The sequence below is a fragment of the Zingiber officinale genome, chromosome 3B (assembly GCF_018446385.1).
Source record: "Zingiber officinale cultivar Zhangliang chromosome 3B, Zo_v1.1, whole genome shotgun sequence".
NCBI classification, from domain to species: Eukaryota; Viridiplantae; Streptophyta; class Magnoliopsida; order Zingiberales; family Zingiberaceae; genus Zingiber; species Zingiber officinale.
This window is the reverse complement of record NC_055991.1, coordinates 110,999,967-111,024,351: the sequence shown is the minus strand read 5'-3', so window position 1 is coordinate 111,024,351 and position 24,385 is coordinate 110,999,967. Positions and strand designations below refer to the sequence as shown.

Sequence of the window (24,385 nt, the reverse complement as noted above, 5' to 3'; positions counted from 1 at the left end):
CACATCAGGTTTTCCTGGAAGTTGTCCTGGTGCTCTGGATGATGAGGAAGCTAGTTGGGCAATTTGACTATCCTGGATCTTTTGATGCTTTTCAGAATTATCCATTCTCTGAATGAGCTTTGCTAAATCTTGCTTCATTTCATTCTGACTTGAGATAATTTCTTCAAGCATCTTTTCAATATTTGACTTTGGTAAGCCTTGAGAAGATAGATGTTGAAAATTTTGTTGCCCAGCTTGAAAATTTGGTCTTGCCCCCATAGATGGTCCTTGATCTTGATTATTTCTGTAAGAAAAATTGGGATGGCTCTTCCATCCAGGGTTATAAGTATTTGAGTATGGGTTGTTCTGCCTTTGATTGTAACTCATGATTGCATCACATTGTTCCAGTTGATTGATTTGTGCAGTGATAGCTCCCAATGGACATGAGTCATTTGAGTGCTCTGAACTCCCACATACTTCACAAGATGTACTAATAACATTGACCATATTAGCACTAGTCCCCATATTCTCAAATTTCTTTGTAAGAGCGTCCAATTTTGCAGACAAAAGAGTGACTGCATCTACATCAAACTTCCCTGATGCTTTAATTGTTGGGTTTATAGGAGAATAGCCACAACTTCTTTCATTTGCCCATTGATGATGATTTTGTGCTACACTGTCAATAATTTCTTCAGCTTCATCTAAACTTTTATTCATAAGTGCCCCTCCAGCAGTTGAATCAAGGGACACTTTGGTATGATAGTTGATACCATTATAAAAAGTGTGCAACACTAACCATCTTTCCAACCCATGATGTGGGCATTGTCTGAGCATACTATTATATCTATCCCATGCTTCAAAAAGAGATTCTGAGTCAGTTTGCTTTAAGCTTGCAATTAAATTCCTCATATGAGCTGTTTTGCTTGGTGGATAGAATTTATCAAGAAACTGTTGCTCACACTGCTCCCAAGTGGTGATGCTATTAGGGGCCAAAGAATTCAGTCATTGCTTTGCCCTATCTCTTAAAGAAAACCAAAATAATAATAATCTAACTGCTTCTGAAGGAACTCCATTCATTTTCATGGTACCACATATTTCATAAAAGACCTCTAAGTGTTGATTGGGGTCTTCATGAGGTCCTCCACCAAATTGGTTCTGCTGCACCATAGATATAATTGCGGGTTTGATCTCAAAGTTATTAGCTTCCACTGAAGGTCTTGAAATACTAGATCGAAAACCTCTTGCATAAGGTGCTGCATAATCCTTGAGTGGTCTATTCGCCATGTTCAAATGTTCCTGTTCTTCAATTTGCCTTTGCAGAATTCTTCTTTTATGGAAAGTTCTGTCAATCTCAGGGTCAAAAGGAAAGAATTCCCCTGCAAAGTTAGATCTTCGCATACACAAGAACAAGATAGCAAATGATAATTCAACAGAAAAAGAAAAAAAAATAAAAGAATCAAAAATGCAGAATTGAATTTGTACAAAAAGAATTAACAAGAAGTAAAAGTTATACAAGAAAGTAAAAACAGAAATCTAATGATTAGTTACAACTATGAAATATGAAAGGAAAACAAATGTTATGTTTAGTCTAACTCAATTGATAATTCCTAGTGTTATAGCGCAGTCCCCGACAATGACGCCAAAAACTTGTTACACTCCGCAAGTGTACGGAAATGTCGCAAGTAATATAAAAGATTATCGTATCCACAGGGACTGGAATAAGCACTAGAAATGCCTCAATGCGAATTAGCTAAACAACTATCCAATTGTTTCAAATGCAAAGTGAAGGTAAACAAATCTAATATTAAAGATCAACAAACAAGAGTTTAGTGTTTTGGGTTATGATAAGGGGAGATTCTAGGAGTTTCGGTTTCTTTGTAAGATTTCTTGAATGTAAATGGTTCACCAATTCTTATCCCTCAATTGCCAAACACTTGTAGAAAGTTGTCGGTTCTCTCTTGCAATAGATAACCGGCTAAGGACTGAGAAATGTATCTAAATATGATCAATTAGACGTGAACCTACGTTTTCCTTACACAGAAGCGCACCTATTACTATGCCTTCCTCGGATATCAACATAGAAGCCCACAACTTATTAATCTATCAAGATACAAGAAACTAATCACAAGATCCATCCTACTCTCTTGAATATTCCTATTTCCTCTTCAAGATTATCTCTCAAACGTCCTTACACGGGCTTGCACCTGTCACGTGGATCCCTCGGATGATCGAGTGAGAGTTTATCTTTACTAAGTCCACAAGAAATCCAAACAATCAATCAAGAATGAGAATTAAGCACAAATCACCATTAATCATTCAAGATCTAATTGATACAAGCAAGACAATGTCATTGAAACAAGAAATTGGCAAATCCATAAGAGATTACATCAATCCATCATACAAATACTCCCTTAATCCTAGAATACAAGATCGTACTCCATGAATCGAGGAAGAATACCCGAAGAAATAAAGATTACAAGCATTTCTTAAATCCCCAATCCAAGAAACCAAGAAAAGGGGGAAAGAGAAAACTTATCTACGAAGAAGCCTCGTCTTTGGATCCAATCCTCGCTCCGGAGTCGAAATCGTCAAGAACTCCCCTTGAATCGCCCAGAAATCCTCCCAAGAATGGGAGGATACCACCAAATCTTGCCTTCTCCCAAAGGGGAAGAGATCCCCTTTCAATTCATGAAGGAGGGTTTAAATAGAGGAGGAAATCAGGCGCCACACGGCCCCATGACACGGTCGTGTGAGATTCACACGGTCATGTCCAGTTCCTTCTCTACCAAAGCTGCACGGCCATGTGACTCACACGGCCAGGACCCTTCTGTTCTCTGGAAATGCTACACGGCCGTGTGGTGCACACGACCACCACCTACTTGGCCTCTGGAAACCTCACACGGCCATGTAGATCTACACGACCATGTAAGGCATCTGCTCTAATTTCTTCAAATCAAGACATGGCCGTGTGAGATTCACACGGCCATGTCCTCTTCCCTTCCTGTTAAAACTACACGGCCGTGTGTGGTACACGGCCTGATGCTCTCTCCCTTCAATTCCTTCCAAGCTTGTCCGAGGACGCATAATCTTCACCAATTTCGACTCCTGTGTACAGAAAATGCACAAAAAGCAGATCTCCGAACCAAAAGAGTAAATATGCTAAAAGGAAAGCTGGAAGTATAAAATTGCATAGATCAAGCATGCTCAAAGTATGTAAATGTGCGTAAAAACATGCATAAAAGAGTATATAATCTACGCACATCACACCCCCAGACTTAAACCTTTGCTTGTCCTCAAGCAAAATGCTGCAGTCTAAATTCATATGTTCTATAACACATTCATAAAACCTAGTGCACTTTCCTAACTCTATCAAAAAGTTTCATTAACAAGCGTGATCATGGAAACAAGTAAAGTATGGTTCAAGCATAAGAATCTTGTGCACAGTGTAAAAGTAACTCAACACCCTTCAAGTCTCAATCCATGTTCTAATCAAGTCGTCATCAAATTTGAATTCCTAATGTTTCCAGTGAAAGACAAGTAACCAGTGATAGGCACTTACTCACCATTCACTTGGTTCATATTTCTCAACTAACCCAAGGTCTCAAAGGTGTGCTCAATCTCAAGGGAAGCTAGGCAGTCATTTCCCCAGTAACCTAACTCGGTCTCAAAGGGGTGACTTGCTAGATTCCACTCATGACAACTGTTTTTTATATCCCTTATTTTTTTTTATTTTTTTTAAGTGTTTGCATTGTGCAAAACTTATTCACAAATGTACTTTTAGCACACATGTTGGGATATTTTGATTTTTCCAAATGAGCTTTAATGATTTGAGCCTCATCCAGTAACCAAAATGAAAGTTGAGAAATCACCATGGAAACCAAGTACTAAGCAAACAAGATGAATCATGACTATTTCAATGACATCAACTATTCAAGCATCAAGCACAAGTGTAGTGAAGATAAAATCTTTAAGGTTGAACCAAAACTAAAACTCATCACCATAAGATTCTTAGCTTATTAATGCTTCCCAAGATAGAAAAAAGAACTACACAAAGTTTACTACTAGCATCATTAGAACATCATGAATCAAGACAATAATCGTGCTAACATTTCACTTGAATCCAAGAAAGCATATAAGTGAAGATTTGATGTTCTCAATTTTTTTTTTTTGCCATGATTATTTCAAAAACAAGCAAAATAAAGCAACAAGCAATGAAAATATGAACCAACATGAAAAACTAACAAAAACTAAAAACTGAAAACCAAACTAAACAGTACATGACACCCCCCCAGACTTAAACTTTTCATCGTCCCGATGAAATCAATATGGTGGAGGAGGTGGACGAGGGAAAGGAGGTCTACGACGTGGTTGGCCAATAGGAAAACTAGGAAAACCTGGAATCTCACCCAAGGATCTATGATACTCATATAAAGCATCTACTTGTTGGCTAGTAAGCATCATGCTCTGCATAAAATCTCTCATCCTAGCCTGATCAGTATCATAATCCTGCACAAACTCAGCCACTTGACCTTGAAAATTCCTCATAAACCGAAAATGATTTTGTACCTCCCTAAACTGATCATCAGATAAAGAGAAGCGTCCCTCCAACATTTTTCGTTGGGCATCTTGCTTCTCATGAAGTGATTCTAGAGACGTACGAAAATATGAAAAATCAATCCTAGAAGATCCCGTGCCATATGCAAAAGAATGCCTAGCAGGCTCCATAAAACTAGAAGGTTGCGGGTGTCCAGATGACGAGGGCTCATGATGTGGCTCAGTGTCTCCAGGTATAGAAGGGTTATCCTCAAAATCTAACTCAGAAATTACCCAATTAGTCGGGTTACGAATAGTAGTTCGTTCAGGAAAAGGAAGGGGTAAAGGAGAACCACTTCTCCTAGGAAACGCGAAACCATTCTCATCCCGAACGATCATTTCCATAGCAAGACATGCATCAATGTCAATTATGTCATTACCATGAATTATTTCTAACCCATCAACATCAAGATTTAAATTATAAGCTATTCGGGTAATCAAACCACCAAAAACAATTGATCCCGATGATGCCCTAGCAGATCTTAATAAGGTTTGAACAAAATGAAAACCAGAATCAAATTCAACCTTATAAAGCATAGCCCATAAAGCATAAAGCTCTATCTTTTTAACCACCCCATCACTCTCTCCCCTACCAAAAATAGTTTTACTCATGACTCTATGTAGATACTTAAAGATGGGGTTTTGCATATGGGAGGCCTTAGCTCTTGAAGGCTCATAAGGTTGATCTAACCCAGTTATTGCATTCCAAAAATGATTCCAATTAAACCTTGGATCAAACCTACGAGGGCTACCGGTGGTTAATCCAAAACAAGAATTAAAGTCACTAAATGCCCATAGAAATTCTTGATTCATTAGTCTAAATGAGATTTTTCCAAAATAATCATCTTCATTAGTAAAATGGACATCCAATGAACTTAAAAATTCCAAAACAAGACGAGGATATGTAGGCAAATGTGTGTACATAATATCACTTCAATCCAAAAACCCAATCATCAAATCTACATCTTCCCTAATTCCAAGCATATCAAGAACAGTTGGGTCCATATATCTAGTACACACTATCTTTCTATTGACAAGAATTACAAATCTAGTTACTTGATCATCATTTCTAAACACAATATTGAATTTATTGTCATTACCTTCATTGCGTGAAGTCCTTTTGCCTTTGCCTTTCATTGGTTGTTTTCCTTTGTCCCTTGATGGCTCCTTCTCTTTGTCTCCACTGGATCCACCACCTCCTTTGCGAAGTTTCTTCAAAATGTTGGACATCTCGATGAGTTTAGATAGGGGAAGAATTATCTAGGGTTGGAAAAATGGAACTCAAAGAACAAAACTTCAAAGAGCAAAGATCTTAGGTTAGGAGAATAAAAAGTCCAAGTCTTAGAGAGGAGGAGAATCCGGATCTAAGAGATCTTGAGAGATTAGAGAGGAGTTTTTAAGAGATTGGGAGAGAAAGAGATGTTTTGGAGAGTTGGGGGTGTGCGGAACACGGCCAAGATCTGGCCGTGTAAGGTAGAAAGAAGACTTAAATAACTCTCCTACACGGGCCGTGCAGATCCACACGGCCTCCCCCTCTTCCTTCTCTGGATTCTTCGCACGGCCGTGTCTGGGACACGGCCTCTCCATCTTTCTTCTCGGAATTCTTTGCACGACCGTGTTTGGGACACAGCCTCTCCATCTTTCTTCTCGGAATTCTTTGCACGACCGTGTTTGGGACACGACCTAGTCCTTTTTCTCCTCGGGAGATCCTACACGGCTGTGTCTGGATGACACGGCCCAAGCACTTCCCTTCTCTGCAACCTTTGCCTGGCCGTGTATAGCACACGGCCGGGCTCTGTTTTGCACCTAACCTGAAAACAAAATCAAAAGAATGCATCAAACGAAAAGAAATTAAAATACAAATCAAAACTAACTAAAAGAACCCTTGGGTTGCCTCCCAAGAAGCGCTTGTTTAAGGTCTTTAGCTCGACCAAACTTGATCATTCACTTCTTTTCCTCGCCCTTGGAGGACAGATATACTTTTCGTTTTTGTTGGGAGATCTTCTCCCAACATCTTCCACCACATTGTCTCCTTCGTTTGGTGGCCTTCCATGAGGATGGAAATTCCATTCCTCAAGTTTATAAATGCTTGTCCTGCTACAAGCATTTAAAAGAGACGAGACATGGTTAGAGATATTAGATAAATCATATTCCAACCTTTCCTTACCAATTACCAAAGAAAGCTTATGATTTTTGATATCAATTATAGCTCCAGCTGTAGCAAGGAAAGGTCTTCCTAATATGATAGGAATCCTGGGGTCCTCTTCCATGTCCAACACGACAAAATATGTGGGAATAACATTCCCATCCACCTCTACTGGCACATCTTCTATAATACCCAAAGGGTACCTGCAAGAATGATCAGCAAGTTGAAGTGTCATAGTAGTAAGTTTAATGTTTTTGAGACCTAATTTATTACAAATTGAATAGGGAATGAGGCTAACACTTGCCCCAAATCACAAAAAACTTTTTCAAAAAATTCTTTTCCTATGTTGCAAGGAATATAAAAGCTCCCTGGGTCCTTTAGTTTTGGGGAAGTGTTCTTCTCCAAAATAGCACTACATTCCTCACTAAGCGCAATTATCTCAACCTCTCCTCTTCTTCTCTTGTTTGACATGAGATCCTTCAGGAATTTGGCAAATCTAGGCATTTGAAGAATAACATCAATAAGAGGTACCTCTACACAAATTTCCTTAACTTTTTCTAAAAACTTGCCAAATTCTTCATCTTTCTTGAGCATTGTAAGTCTCTGAGGAAAAGGGACAACTTTGCTCTGATGGTTCAGTGGAAGAGTCTCTTCAACCTCAATGGTACTCTCCTCATTAGCTTGAATCTGATTTGGTATAAGAGGAGAGAGCTCTTCTTCTTTTTGTATCCCTTTTGGAGCAGTCACTTGGGAGTCTCCCAAGGTCCGTCCGCTCCTAAGCTCAATTCTATTGCAATGCTCCATAGGATTCACATCAGGTTTTCCAGGAAGTTGTCCTGGTGCTCTGGATGATGAGGAAGCTAGTTGGGCAATTTGACTATCCTGGATCTTTTGATGCTTTTCAGAATTATCCATTCTCTGAATGAGCTTTGCTAAATCTTGCTTCATTTCATTCTGACTTGAGATAATTTCTTCAAGCATCTTTTCAATATTTGACTTTGGTAAGCCTTGAGAAGATAGATGTTGAAAATTTTGTTGCCCAGCTTGAAAATTTGGTCTTGCCCCCATAGATGGTCCTTGATCTTGATTATTTCTGTAAGAAAAATTGGGATGGCTCTTCCATCCAGGGTTATAAGTATTTGAGTATGGGTTGTTCTGCCTTTGATTGTAACTCATGATTGCATCACATTGTTCCAGTTGATTGATTTGTGCAGTGATAGCTCCCAATGGACATGAGTCATTTGAGTGCTCTGAACTCCCACATACTTCACAAGATGTACTAATAACATTGACCATATTAGCACTAGTCCCCATATTCTCAAATTTCTTTGTAAGAGCGTCCAATTTTGCAGACAAAAGAGTGACTGCATCTACATCAAACTTCCCTGATGCTTTAATTGTTGGGTTTATAGGAGAATAGCCACAACTTCTTTCATTTGCCCATTGATGATGATTTTGTGCTACACTGTCAATAATTTCTTCAGCTTCATCTAAACTTTTATTCATAAGTGCCCCTCCAGCAGTTGAATCAAGGGACACTTTGGTATGATAGTTGATACCATTATAAAATTGTGCAACACTAACCATCTTTCCAACCCATGATGTGGGCATTGTCTGAGCATACTATTATATCTATCCCATGCTTCAAAAAGAGATTCTGAGTCAGTTTGCTTTAAGCTTGCAATTAAATTCCTCATATGAGCTGTTTTGCTTGGTGGATAGAATTTATCAAGAAACTGTTGCTCACACTGCTCCCAAGTGGTGATGCTATTAGGGGCCAAAGAATTCAGTCATTGCTTTGCCCTATCTCTTAAAGAAAACCAAAATAATAATAATCTAACTGCTTCTGAAGGAACTCCATTCATTTTCATGGTACCACATATTTCATAAAAGACCTCTAAGTGTTGATTGGGGTCTTCATGAGGTCCTCCACCAAATTGGTTCTGCTGCACCATAGATATAATTGCGGGTTTGATCTCAAAGTTATTAGCTTCCACTGAAGGTCTTGAAATACTAGATCGAAAACCTCTTGCATAAGGTGCTGCATAATCCTTGAGTGGTCTATTCGCCATGTTCAAATGTTCCTGTTCTTCAATTTGCCTTTGCAGAATTCTTCTTTTATGGAAAGTTCTGTCAATCTCAGGGTCAAAAGGAAAGAATTCCCCTGCAAAGTTAGATCTTCGCATACACAAGAACAAGATAGCAAATGATAATTCAACAGAAAAAGAAAAAAAAATAAAAGAATCAAAAATGCAGAATTGAATTTGTACAAAAAGAATTAACAAGAAGTAAAAGTTATACAAGAAAGTAAAAACAGAAATCTAATGATTAGTTACAACTATGAAATATGAAAGGAAAACAAATGTTATGTTTAGTCTAACTCAATTGATAATTCCTAGTGTTATAGCGCAGTCCCCGACAATGACGCCAAAAACTTGTTACACTCCGCAAGTGTACGGAAATGTCGCAAGTAATATAAAAGATTATCGTATCCACAGGGACTGGAATAAGCACTAGAAATGTCTCAATGCGAATTAGCTAAACAACTATCCAATTGTTTCAAATGCAAAGTGAAGGTAAACAAATCTAATATTAAAGATCAACAAACAAGAGTTTAGTGTTTTGGGTTATGATAAGGGAGATTCTAGGAGTTTCGGTTTCTTTGTAAGATTTCTTGAATGTAAATGGTTCACCAATTCTTATCCCTCAATTGCCAAACACTTGTAGAAAGTTGTCGGTTCTCTCTTGCAATAGATAACCGGCTAAGGACTGAGAAATGTATCTAAATATGATCAATTAGACGTGAACCTACGTTGTCCTTACACAGAAGCGCACCTATTACTATGCCTTCCTCGGATATCAACATAGAAGCCCACAACTTATTAATCTATCAAGATACAAGAAACTAATCACAAGATCCATCCTACTCTCTTGAATATTCCTATTTCCTCTTCAAGATTATCTCTCAAACGTCCTTACACGGGCTTGCACCTGTCACGTGGATCCCTCGGATGATCGAGTGAGAGTTTATCTTTACTAAGTCCACAAGAAATCCAAACAATCAATCAAGAATGAGAATTAAGCACAAATCACCATTAATCATTCAAGATCTAATTGATACAAGCAAGACAATGTCATTGAAACAAGAAATTGGCAAATCCATAAGAGATTACATCAATCCATCATACAAATACTCCCTTAATCCTAGAATACAAGATCGTACTCCATGAATCGAGGAAGAATACCCGAAGAAATAAAGATTACAAGCATTTCTTAAATCCCCAATCCAAGAAACCAAGAAAAGGGGGAAAGAGAAAACTTATCTACGAAGAAGCCTCGTCTTTGGATCCAATCCTCGCTCCGGAGTCGAAATCGTCAAGAACTCCCCTTGAATCGCCCAGAAATCCTCCCAAGAATGGGAGGATACCACCAAATCTTGCCTTCTCCCAAAGGGGAAGAGATCCCCTTTCAATTCATGAAGGAGGGTTTAAATAGAGGAGGAAATCAGGCGCCACACGGCCCCATGACACGGTCGTGTGAGATTCACACGGTCATGTCCAGTTCCTTCTCTACCAAAGCTGCACGGCCATGTGACTCACACGGCCAGGACCCTTCTGTTCTCTGGAAATGCTACACGGCCGTGTGGTGCACACGGCCACCACCTGCTTGGCCTCTGGAAACCTCACACGGCCGTGTAGATCTACACGACCATGTAAGGCATCTGCTCTAATTTCTTCAAATCAAGACACGACCGTGTGAGATTCACACGGCCACGTCCTCTTCCCTTCCTGTTAAAACTACACGGTCGTGTGTGGTACACGGCCTGATGCTCTCTCCCTTCAATTCCTTCCAAGCTTGTCCGAGGACGCATAATCTTCACCAATTTCGACTCCTGTGTACAGAAAATGCACAAAAAGTAGATCTCCGAACCAAAAGAGTAAATATGCTGAAAGGAAAGCTGGAAGTATAAAAGTGCCTAGATCAAGCATGCTCAAAGTATGTAAATGTGCGTAAAAACATGCATAAAAGAGTATATAATCTACGCACATCACACCCCCAGACTTAAACCTTTGATTGTCCTCAAGCAAAATGCTGCAGTCTAAATTCATATGTTCTACAACACATTCATAAAACCTAGTGCACTTTCCTAACTCTATCAAAAAGTTTCATTAACAAGCGTGATCATGGAAACAAGTAAAGTATGGTTCAAGCATAAGAATCTTGTGCACAGTGTAAAAGTAACTCAACACCCTTCAAGTCTCAATCCATGTTCTAATCAAGTCGTCATCAAATTTGAATTCCTAATGTTTCCAGTGAAAGACAAGTAACCAGTGATAGGCACTTACTCACCATTCACTTGGTTCATATTTCTCAACTAACCCAAGGTCTCAAAGGTGTGCTCAATCTCAAGGGAAGCTAAGCAGTCATTTCCCCAGTAACCTAACTCGGTCTCAAAGGGGTGACTTGCTAGATTCCACTCATGACAACTATTTTTTATATCCCTTATTCATTTTTTTTTATAAGTGTTTGCATTGTGCAAAACTTATTCACAAATGTACTTTTAGCACACATGTTGGGATATTTTGATTTTTCCAAATGAGCTTTAATGATTTGAGCCTCATCCAGTAACCAAAATGAAAGTTGAGAAATCACCATGGAAACCAAGTACTAAGCAAACAAGATGAATCATGACTATTTCAATGACATCAACTATTCAAGCATCAAGCACAAGTGTAGTGAAGATAAAATCTTTAAGGTTGAACCAAAACTAAAACTCATCACCATAAGATTCTTAGCTTATTAATGCTTCCCAAGATAGAAAAAAGAACTACACAAAGTTTACTACTAGCATCATTAGAACATCATGAATCAAGACAATAATCGTGCTAACATTTCACTTGAATCCAAGAAAGCATATAAGTGAAGATTTGATGTTCTCAAATTTTTTTTTTTTGCCATGATTATTTCAAAAACAAGCAAAATAAAGCAACAAGCAATGAAAATATGAACCAACATGAAAAACTAACAAAAACTAAAAACTGAAAACCAAACTAAACAGTACATGACACCCCCCAGACTTAAACTTTTCATCGTCCCGATGAAATCAATATGGTGGAGGAGGTGGACGAGGGAAAGGAGGTCTACGACGTGGTTGGCCAATAGGAAAACTAGGAAAACCTGGAATCTCACCCAAGGATCTATGATACTCATATAAAGCATCTACTTGTTGGCTAGTAAGCATCATGCTCTGCATAAAATCTCTCATCCTAGCCTGATCAGTATCATAATCCTGCACAAACTCAGCCACTTGACCTTGAAAATTCCTCGTAAACTGAAAATGATTTTGTACCTCCCTAAACTGATCATCAGATAAAGAGAAGCGTCCCTCCAACATTTTTCGTTGGGCATCTTGCTTCTCATGAAGTGATTCTAGAGACGTACGAAAATATGAAAAATCAATCCTAGAAGATCCCGTGCCATATGCAAAAGAATGCCTAGCAGGCTCCATAAAACTAGAAGGTTGCGGGTGTCCAGATGACGAGGGCTCATGATGTGGCTCAGTGTCTCCAGGTATAGAAGGGTTATCCTCAAAATCTAACTCAGAAATTACCCAATTAGTCGGGTTACGAATAGTAGTTCGTTCAGGAAAAGGAAGGGGTAAAGGAGAACCACTTCTCCTAGGAAACGCGAAACCATTCTCATCCCGAACGATCATTTCCATAGCAAGACATGCATCAATGTCAATTATGTCATTACCATGAATTATTTCTAACCCATCAACATCAAGATTTAAATTATAAGCTATTCGGGTAATCAAACCACCAAAAACAATTGATCCCGATGATGCCCTAGCAGATCTTAATAAGGTTTGAACAAAATGAAAACCAGAATCAAATTCAACCTTATAAAGCATAGCCCATAAAGCATAAAGCTCTATCTTTTTAACCACCCCATCACTCTCTCCTACCAAAAATAGTTTTACTCATGACTCTATGTAGATACTTAAAGATGGGGTTTTGCATATGGGAGGCCTTAGCTCTTGAAGGCTCATAAGGTTGATCTAACCCAGTTATTGCATTCCAAAAATGATTCCAATTAAACCTTGGATCAAACCTACGAGGGCTACCGGTGGTTAATCCAAAACAAGAATTAAAGTCACTAAATGCCCATAGAAATTCTTGATTCATTAGTCTAAATGAGATTTTTCCAAAATAATCATCTTCATTAGTAAAATGGACATCCAATGAACTTAAAAATTCCAAAACAAGACGAGGATATGTAGGCAAATGTGTGTACATAATATCACTTCAATCCAAAAACCCAATCATCAAATCTACATCTTCCCTAATTCCAAGCATATCAAGAACAGTTGGGTCCATATATCTAGTACACACTATCTTTCTATTGACAAGAATTACAAATCTAGTTACTTGATCATCATTTCTAAACACAATATTGAATTTATTGTCATTACCTTCATTGCGTGAAGTCCTTTTGCCTTTGCCTTTCATTGGTTGTTTTCCTTTGTCCCTTGATGGCTCCTTCTCTTTGTCTCCACTGGATCCACCACCTCCTTTGCGAAGTTTCTTCAAAATGTTGGACATCTCGATGAGTTTAGATAGGGGAAGAATTATCTAGGGTTGGAAAAATGGAACTCAAAGAACAAAACTTCAAAGAGCAAAGATCTTAGGTTAGGAGAATAAAAAGTCCAAGTCTTAGAGAGGAGGAGAATCCGGATCTAAGAGATCTTGAGAGATTAGAGAGGAGTTTTTAAGAGATTGGGAGAGAAAGAGATGTTTTGGAGAGTTGGGGGTGTGCGGAACACGGCCAAGATCTGGCCGTGTAAGGTAGAAAGAAGACTTAAATAACTCTCCTACACGGGCCGAGCAGATCCACACGGCCTCCCCCTCTTCCTTCTCTGGATTCTTCGCACGGCCGTGTCTGGGACACAGCCTCTCCATCTTTCTTCTCGGAATTCTTTGCACGACCGTGTTTGGGACACAGCCTCTCCATCTTTCTTCTCGGAATTCTTTGCACGACCGTGTTTGGGACACGACCTAGTCCTTTTTCTCCTCGGGAGATCCTACACGGCTGTGTCTGGATGACACGGCCCAAGCACTTCCCTTCTCTGCAACCTTTGCCTGGCCGTGTATAGCACACGGCCGGGCTCTGTTTTGCACCTAACCTGAAAACAAAATCAAAAGAATGCATCAAACGAAAAGAAATTAAAATACAAATCAAAACTAACTAAAAGAACCCTTGGGTTGCCTCCCAAGAAGCGCTTGTTTAAGGTCTTTAGCTCGACCAAACTTGATCATTCACTTCTTTTCCTCGCCCTTGGAGGACAGATATACTTTTCATTTTTGTTGGGAGATCTTCTCCCAACATCTTCCACCACATTGTCTCCTTTGTTTGGTGGCCTTCCATGAGGATGGAAATTCCATTCCTCAAGTTTATAAATGCTTGTCCTGCTACAAGCATTTAAAAGAGACGAGACATGGTTAGAGATATTAGATAAATCATATTCCAACCTTTCCTTACCAATTACCAAAGAAAGCTTATGATTTTTGACATCAATTATAGCTCCAGCTGTAGCAAGGAAAGGTCTTCCTAATATGATAGGAATCCTGGGGTCCTCTTCCATGTCCAACACGACAAAATCTGTGGGAATAACATTCCCATCCACCTCTATTGGCACATCTTCTATATTACCCAAAGGGTACCTGCAGGAATGATCAGCAAGTTGAAGTGTCATAGTAGTAAGTTTAATGTTTTTTAGACCTAATTTATTACAAATTGAATAGGGAATGAGGCTAACACTTGCCCCCAAATCACAAAAAGATTTTTCAAAAAAATCTTTTCCTATGTTGCAAGGAATATAAAAGCTCCCTGGGTCCTTTAGTTTTGGGGAAGTGTTCTTCTCCAAAATAGCACTACATTCCTCACTAAGCGCAATTATCTCAACCTCTCCTCTTCTTCTCTTGTTTGACATGAGATCCTTCAGGAATTTGGCAAATCTAGGCATTTGAAGAATAACATCAATAAGAGGTACCTCTACACAAATTTCCTTAACTTTTTCTAAAAACTTGCCAAATTCTTCATCTTTCTTGAGCATTGTAAGTCTCTGAGGAAAAGGGACAGCTTTGCTCTGATGGTTCAGTGGAAGAGTCTCTTCAACCTCAATGGTACTCTCCTCATTAGCTTGAATCTGATTTGGTATAAGAGGAGAGAGCTCTTCTTCTTTTTGTATCCCTTTTGGAGCAGTCACTTGGGAGTCTCCCAAGGTCCGTCCGCTCCTAAGCTCAATTCTATTGCAATGCTCCATAGGATTCACATCAGGTTTTCCTGGAAGTTGTCCTGGTGCTCCGGATGATGAGGAAGCTAGTTGGGCAATTTGACTATCCTGGATCTTTTGATGCTTTTCAGAATTATCCATTCTCTGAATGAGCTTTGCTAAATCTTGCTTCATTTCATTCTGACTTGAGATAATTTCTTCAAGCATCTTTTCAATATTTGACTTTGGTAAGCCTTGAGAAGATAGATGTTGAAAATTTTGTTGCCCAGCTTGAAAATTTGGTCTTGCCCCCATAGATGGTCCTTGATCTTGATTATTTCTGTAAGAAAAATTGGGATGGCTCTTCCATCCAGGGTTATAAGTATTTGAGTATGGGTTGTTCTGCCTTTGATTGTAACTCATGATTGCATCACATTGTTCCAGTTGATTGATTTGTGCAGTGATAGCTCCCAATGGACATGAGTCATTTGAGTGCTCTGAACTCCCACATACTTCACAAGATGTACTAATAACATTGACCATATTAGCACTAGTCCCCATATTCTCAAATTTCTTTGTAAGAGCGTCCAATTTTGCAGACAAAAGAGTGACTGCATCTACATCAAACTTCCCTGATGCTTTAATTGTTGGGTTTATAGGAGAATAGCCACAACTTCTTTCATTTGCCCATTGATGATGATTTTGTGCTACACTGTCAATAATTTCTTCAGCTTCATCTAAACTTTTATTCATAAGTGCCCCTCCAGCAGTTGAATCAAGGGACACTTTGGTATGATAGTTGATACCATTATAAAAAGTGTGCAACACTAACCATCTTTCCAACCCATGATGTGGGCATTGTCTGAGCATACTATTATATCTATCCCATGCTTCAAAAAGAGATTCTGAGTCAGTTTGCTTTAAGCTTGCAATTAAATTCCTCATATGAGCTGTTTTGCTTGGTGGATAGAATTTATCAAGAAACTGTTGCTCACACTGCTCCCAAGTGGTGATGCTATTAGGGGCCAAAGAATTCAGTCATTGCTTTGCCCTATCTCTTAAAGAAAACCAAAATAATAATAATCTAACTGCTTCTGAAGGAACTCCATTCATTTTCATGGTACCACATATTTCATAAAAGACCTCTAAGTGTTGATTGGGGTCTTCATGAGGTCCTCCACCAAATTGGTTCTGCTGCACCATAGATATAATTGCGGGTTTGATCTCAAAGTTATTAGCTTCCACTGAAGGTCTTGAAATACTAGATCGAAAACCTCTTGCATAAGGTGCTGCATAATCCTTGAGTGGTCTATTCGCCATGTTCAAATGTTCCTGTTCTTCAATTTGCCTTTGCAGAATTCTTCTTTTATGGAAAGTTCTATCAATCTCAGGGTCAAAAGGAAAGAATTCCCCTGCAAAGTTAGATCTTCGCATACACAAGAACAAGATAGCAAATGATAATTCAACAGAAAAAGAAAAAAAAATAAAAGAATCAAAAATGCAGAATTGAATTTGTACAAAAAGAATTAACAAGAAGTAAAAGTTATACAAGAAAGTAAAAACAGAAATCTAATGATTAGTTACAACTATGAAATATGAAAGGAAAACAAATGTTATGTTTAGTCTAACTCAATTGATAATTCCTAGTGTTATAGCGCAGTCCCCGACAATGACGCCAAAAACTTGTTACACTCCGCAAGTGTACGGAAATGTCGCAAGTAATATAAAAGATTATCGTATCCACAGGGACTGGAATAAGCACTAGAAATGCCTCAATGCGAATTAGCTAAACAACTATCCAATTGTTTCAAATGCAAAGTGAAGGTAAACAAATCTAATATTAAAGATCAACAAACAAGAGTTTAGTGTTTTGGGTTATGATAAGGGGAGATTCTAGGAGTTTCGGTTTCTTTGTAAGATTTCTTGAATGTAAATGGTTCACCAATTCTTATCCCTCAATTGCCAAACACTTGTAGAAAGTTGTCGGTTCTCTCTTGCAATAGATAACCGGCTAAGGACTGAGAAATGTATCTAAATATGATCAATTAGACGTGAACCTACGTTGTCCTTACACAGAAGCGCACCTATTACTATGCCTTCCTCGGATATCAACATAGAAGCCCACAACTTATTAATCTATCAAGATACAAGAAACTAATCACAAGATCCATCCTACTCTCTTGAATATTCCTATTTCCTCTTCAAGATTATCTCTCAAACGTCCTTACACGGGCTTGCACCTATCACGTGGATCCCTCGGATGATCGAGTGAGAGTTTATCTTTACTAAGTCCACAAGAAATCCAAACAATCAATCAAGAATGAGAATTAAGCACAAATCACCATTAATCATTCAAGATCTAATTGATACAAGCAAGACAATGTCATTGAAACAAGAAATTGGCAAATCCATAAGAGATTACATCAATCCATCATACAAATACTCCCTTAATCCTAGAATACAAGATCTACTCCATGAATCGAGGAAGAATACCCGAAGAAATAAAGATTACAAGCATTTCTTAAATCCCCAATCCAAGAAACCAAGAAAAGGGGGAAAGAGAAAACTTATCTACGAAGAAGCCTCGTCTTCGGATCCAATCCTCGCTCCGGAGTCGAAATCGTCAAGAACTCCCCTCGAATCGCCCAGAAATCCTCCCAAGAATGGGAGGATACCACCAAATCTTGCCTTCTCCCAAAGGGGAAGAGATCCCCTTTCAATTCATGAAGGAGGGTTTAAATAGAGGAGGAAATCGGGCGCCACACGGCCCCATGACACGGCCGTGTGAGATTCACACGGCCATGTCCAGTTCCTTCTCTGCCAAAGCTGCACGGCCGTGTGACTCACACGGCCAGGACCCTTCTATTCTCTGGAAATGCTACACGGCCGTGTGGTGCACACGGCCACCACCTGCTTGGCCTCTGGAAACCTCACACGGTCGTGTAGATCTACACGGCCATGTAAGGCATCTGCTCTAATTTCTTCAAATCAAGACACGGCCGTGTGAGATTCACACGGCCATGTCCTCTTCCCTTCCTGTTAAAACTACACGGTCGTGTGTGGTACACGGCCTGATGCTCTCTCCCTTCAATTCCTTCCAAGCTTGTCCGAGGACGCATAATCTTCACCAATTTCGACTCCTGTGTATAGAAAATGCACAAAAAGCATATCTCCGAACCAAAAGAGTAAATATGCTAAAAGGAAAGCTGGAAGTATAAAAATGCATAGATCAAGCATGCTCAAAGTATGTAAATATGCGTAAAAAGATGCATAAAAGAGTATATAATCTACGCACATCAATTAGTTACAACTATGCTAATGAAAAGAAAAGAAAAATTATGTTTAGTGTAACTCAATTGATAATCTCTAATGTTATAGCGCAGTCCCCGGCAATGATGCCAAAAACTTGTTAACGATCCGCAAGTATACGGATACGTTGTCAATAATAAAGAAAGATATCGTATCCACAGGGACTGGTATTAACCACTAAAGATATCTCAACGCGAATTAGCTAAACAACTAATCAATTGAATTATAAAAGCTAGGAGCAACTATAGAAAGTAAAACCTAGAAGTAAAAGCATAAAAACAGGGATAAGGGCTATGATAAAGGATGTTCTAGGAGTTTTGGTTTCTTTGTAATGTTATTCAATGTAAATGATCTACCAAATCTTATTCCTCAATTGTCCATCATTTGTAGAAAGTTGTCGATTCTCTCTTACAATAGACAATCGGCTTAGGACTAAAATCTATATCTAAATATGATCAATTAGGAATGATTCCTATGATGTCCTAACACGGGCTTGCCTGTCACGTGCGTCCCTTGGATAATCAACATAGAAATGCATTACTTCTCAACCCATATTAAGATATAAAGGATTAATGCATATGTTGGTTGGTCCGAGGAGGATCGTACCGGTTCCACTGTACAAAAATTTTGTACAAGTGTCGAACCTTTTCCTAAACAACCTATTGTGTTCTTTAGAAGTTAAATTAGGAATCACAAATGGAACTTAACATTTGATTCCAAATTTAACTTATCTATTCTTAATGGTTTAGACTTGGATTACAAGCGGAAATTAACACTATTGATCCAAATCAACCTATGTTATAAATTCAATTAAATATTAATTTCCAAAATTAGCTTCCAGGACTGCATGGCGAGGCACATGGCCTTCTTGGGTATGGGAGCATCCACCACCGCCTAGACAAAGCCTTTTAAGGAAAGCTAATATTTAATTTCCTTACATAACTCTAGATTTAACCAAAAATAACAATCGAATCACAAATTCAAAAAATAAAACAAAAGAAACACAAATTCGAAACAAATCTGAAAACTCTAGAATCATATGACTCTTGTGTTTGGTATTTCCAAAAATAACTATACAAAGAAAACTAGTATGATGCGGAAAATAATTACTAGTTATACCTTTCTTTGTAAGCAAATAACCTCTTGATCTTCTACCGTATTCCTCTTCTAATCTCGGGCGTTGTGTGGGAAACGATCTTCCGAGACGAGAATCTACCTAAGCCACCTTCTTCTCCAAGCAAGATTTGACCACCACAATTCTCCATCAGAAGTAGAGGTCCGGCCACAACCACCAAGCTCCAAGGGATGCTAGAAACAAAACCCCCTTTCTCTCCTTCTTCTCCTAGCTCGAACCGGCCATCAACAAGATCTTCAAGAGAAGATGAAACCAGCCACTAAAGAAGAAGAGAAGAGGAGAGGGAAAACCTCTAGGGTCGGCCACACCAAGGAAGAAAAGAAAGGAAGAAAAAGAATAGAGTTCTCTCATGAAGGCACCTCTACCCCCTCTTTTATAATCCTTGGTCTTAGCAAATAAGGAAATTTTAATAAAAACTCTCTTAATTTTTTTGCCATGAAAAGGAAAATTTATTTAATTAAAAATAATTTCCTCTTCTCAATTGTAATGGCCGGCCACCTCTTATTTTCCATCAAGGAAAGTTTCTATTCACAAGAATTAAAACTTCCTAATTTGTTTCCGAAAATTTATAAAAAATTTCTCCAATAATTTTTCCCTTCATGGTGGTTTGTAAAAAGGAAATTTTATAAATTAAAATCTTTCTTTTAAACATGTGGATGATTTCAAAAAAGGAAAGTTATCTCTAAAAATTAAAATCTCCTTTCAATCTACAAATAAGGAAAGATATCAAAACTTTTCTTAATCTTTTGTAGAAACTTATAAAAGGAAATATTTAATTTTTTAAACTCTCTTTTAAATTATGAACATGGTTAAAAGAAGGAAAGTTTTCTTAAAATTAAAATCTACCTTTCAATCTACAAATAAGGAAAGATTTCAAATCTTTTCTTAATCTTTTGTAGAAAGCTATAAAAGGAAAGATTTAAATTTTAAACTCTCTCTTAAAACCATGATATCCACATAAGAAATAATTTTTTTAAAAAAAAACCTTTTTATTTTCTATGTGGCCGGCCACACCTAGCTTGGACTCCAAGCTAGGGTCGGCCACTAATCTTGGCTCCATCCTTGGGTCTTGGCCGACCCTAGCTTGGGTTCCAAGCTAGCTTGGCCGACCCCCTTGAGTTGGGTAAGAAGTGGGTATGTGGTGGGTATAAATCTCTATATACAAGAGGCTACAATAGGGACCGAGAGGAGGAATTGGTTTTGGTCTCCCGATGAAATTAAGCTTCTCATGTTCGCCTCGAACACACAACTTAACTTTATCAATAATAATTCATATCACTAAAGAATTATTATTGAACTACCGTACCAATCCCAAATTACATTTTGGGCCCCTTCTTATTATGAGTGTGTTAGTCTCCCTGTGTTTAAGATGTCGAATGTCCACTAATTAATTGAGTTACTGACAACTCATTTTAATTAATATATCAGTCCAAGAGTAGTACCACTCAACCTTATCGCCATGTCGGACTAAGTCCACCTGAAGGGTCTAACATGACAAACCTTATGAGCTCCTCTTGGGGATATTATCAACCTAGATTACTAGGACGCAGTTTCCTTCTATAATCAACAACACACACTATAAGTAATATCATTTCCCAACTTATCGAACTTATTGATTTATCAAGCTAAATCTCACCCTTTGATAAGTTAAAAAAATAAATATTAAATATATGTGATTGTTATTATATTAGGATTAAGAGCACACACTTCCATAATAACTAAGAACTTGTTCTTTTATTAAGTCAGTATAAAAAGAACTTTCCTTAAATGGTCCTGCTCAATACACTTGGAGTGTACTAGTGTAATTTATTAGTCAAGACAAACTAATACCTAATTACACTGCGACTATTCCAATGGTTTGTTCCTTTCCATCTTAGTCGTGAGCTACTATTTATAATTTATAAAGAACTGATAACACGATCTCCTGTGTGTGACATCATACACTGTGTTATCTACAATATAAATTAATTGAACGACTACACTCAGGATATATAAATGTAGACACTTGACCAATGTGATTCTTATTTCTAAATAAATATTTATACAAAAAGCTAGGCTTTTAATTAGTATACACTCTAACAGCATACAATCTATCCTACCCCCTTGAATGTCCTTATTTCCCCTTCAAGATTTATCCCTCAATCGTCCTTACATAGGCTTGTCTGTCATGTACGTCCCTCGGATAATTGAATGAGGGATTACCTCTAGAAGATCCACAAGACACTCAAACATTCAATCAAATATGGTAATTATGTCCAATCACATCAATCCACACAAGATCAAATAGATACAAACAAGACAACATCATAGAAATAGGAAATTGGCAAATCCACAAGAGTTTACATCAAATCACATAACAAATACTCCCTCCATCCTAGAACAAAGAGATCTAATCCATAGAACAGGAAAAGAAACCCAAAGACAAGAAGATTACAAGCATCTTGATCCCAAAATCCAAGAAGAGAAAGGGAAGAAAAGTTTATTTACGATGAAGAACAGTTTTCGGATCCAATCCTCATTCCTGGAGTCGATTCGTTGAAGATCTACCCTTAGATCGCCGGAAAATCCCTCCAAGAAGGTGAGGAATTGCCCAAATCTCGTCCTCTCCCAAGAGGGAGAACTCCCCCTTCAAATGATAGAAGAAACCCTTATATAGAGTAGAGTTTTCAGGCGCCACACGACCCCAAGACCCGACCGTGTGTGAGACACGACCTAGACCATTTCCTTCACTGCCCATCTCACACGGTTGTGTGATACACACGGCCATGTCATACTCTGCCACTGCCCTCCTTTGCACGGTTGTGTAGATCTACACGGCCTGTGCTGCCTCTGGCTCTGGAGCTCATGCACGGTCGTGTCTGGGACATGACCCAGCCTTGTTTAGCTTCTAGAAGTCTTGTACAGCCGTGTCTGGGATACGAAGATGTACTGCTCTGGCTCTGGAAGGCTTGCACGGTCATGTCTGGGACACGACCATGTACTGCTTTGGTTCTGCAAGGCTTGCACGGGTGAGCATCACCACACGGCCTAAGTCTTCTTCTTCTCTGGAAATGTGACACAACCATGTCATGGTTGTGTGGTTCTCACACACCCCTTGCATGGCCCTTGCACACCCCTTGTCATGGTCCTTGTCATAGCTCTAAATGATTATGTTTCATTGCAACATCTTTTACACCATAAATATGGGGTTTTCTCTGGTTGAAGTCTTCATCAGAGTTGTAGATTTTGAAGTTGTCTACAAATCGGTATAAAGAACAGCTCAAAACTCCAACCGAGCACAAAGTTATGGTCATTTTACTTTTGGTTTACAATACTAAAAATTCCACAATACCTTAGCATGGCCGTGTGACATTCACACGGCCTCAACACGCCCCCCACATGGCCTCCACATGGCCAAAACCTGCAAGGACTTAGTTTTTGCATGCCCGTGACACTCTGGAAGCTCTAGACTTCATTTAAGCTCCATTTTTACTCCAAATCACATCCTATCAATCAAAACAAGTAGAGAGCAGATCTCCGAACATAATATAATGGAAGTATAATATTACAATGAAATAGGGTACAATAAACATAGATTATGCTAATGAAATACAAGTAGATGTGTGTCAAGACATGCATAAAAGTATAAATAATCTACGCACATTAGTAGGTTAAAGGGTTGACCAGATACTAGACTGTGAAAGTCCTAACTGGAGGTTAGGCAGTGATAGTCCTTATGAGTGAAGCCAGGTGATTGGGAAATCCTAGTGAGTGAAGTTAGGTGAAAGACCTAGTGAGTGAAGGTAGGCAGGTGAAAGTCTTGGTGAGTGAAGCCGAGAAGTGGGAAAATCCTGGTGAGTGAAGCTAGGTGAAAGTCCTGGTGAGTGAAGCCAGGCAGATGAAAAGTCCTGGTGAGTGAAGCCAAATATATGGAAAGCCCTAGTAAGTGAAGCTAGGAAGAAGGAAAGTCCTAGTGAGTGAAGCTTGGCAGATGGAAAGACCTGGTGAGTGAAGCCAAGCACGTGGAAATCCAGGTGGATCAAGGTTGACTGGACACCTGGTGTTGGGAAGCCCATGTATGGCAAAGGATTGACCAGACATCTGGTGGAAGTCCAAATAGGTTAAAGGAGTGACTGGATACTTGGCACAAGAAAATCCAGATGGGTCAAGAGTGACCAGACATCTGGTGGAAGGAAGTCCAAGTGGGTCATGGAGGACTGGACACTTGACATGAGACGATAAGTCCAAGTGGATCAAAGGATTGACCGAACACTTGGTGAAGAAGTCCCAGCAAGTGAAAGTTGACTGGATGCTAGGCATGAAGAGTTCCAATAGGTTACAGTTGACCAGATGTTGGAATTGGGGGTCCTTGAGCTTGAGTTAAGCAAGTCAAAGGCAGTCAATCGATCAGCTGATTGATTGAACCGAAGTCAGATCGATTGGGAGAGTGTTGCAATAAACAACAGCCCAATCGATCGGTCGATTAATTGGGAGCTTATATCACGCAAACAAAATGCTTCCCAATCGATCAGCCGATCGATTGGGAATCGACAATCGATCGGTCAATCGATTGGGTAGTTGGAAATCGCACGAGTCATGATAAAGGCTGAATCGATCGAGGGATCGATTCAGGCCTTCTCCAGCAGAGCACAGAGGCTGAATCGATTGGTCGATCGATTCAAGCCTCCCCAATTAATTGGTCAATCGATTGGGATACGACCATTGCACAAGATATAGGTTTTGGATAGCCGAGATCACTAGGATCTGACTTGGCAATCGATTGGGAGGAGCCCCAACGATTGGAAGCCCTAGAAGCATAGCTATAAAGGCGATGAAGAGTTCAAACACTGTAAACTTTTCTTCTCTGGCTCACACGATCCTTCACTGCTACTGTTCGCCAGACTTCGAGTGTGGAAGATAAGTGTTGTTGCACTTTCCAGTTAGTCCAGAGGCATCTTCATCAACAAGG

At 39.0% G+C, this 24,385-nt stretch overlaps 3 non-coding genes across 3 annotated transcripts; all 3 read left to right on the top strand.

The window, feature by feature from the left end:
• The first annotated feature begins 784 nt into the window (after positions 1 to 784).
• LOC121968925 lies at positions 785 to 890 on the top strand. The gene has a single exon (XR_006108438.1). It is a non-coding gene; the product is annotated as a small nucleolar RNA R71 (small nucleolar RNA).
• Positions 891 to 8,311: 7,421 nt separating this feature from the next.
• LOC121968924 lies at positions 8,312 to 8,417 on the top strand. The gene has a single exon (XR_006108437.1). It is a non-coding gene; the product is annotated as a small nucleolar RNA R71 (small nucleolar RNA).
• Positions 8,418 to 15,834: 7,417 nt separating this feature from the next.
• LOC121968923 lies at positions 15,835 to 15,940 on the top strand. The gene has a single exon (XR_006108436.1). It is a non-coding gene; the product is annotated as a small nucleolar RNA R71 (small nucleolar RNA).
• The last annotated feature ends 8,445 nt before the right edge of the window (positions 15,941 to 24,385 follow it).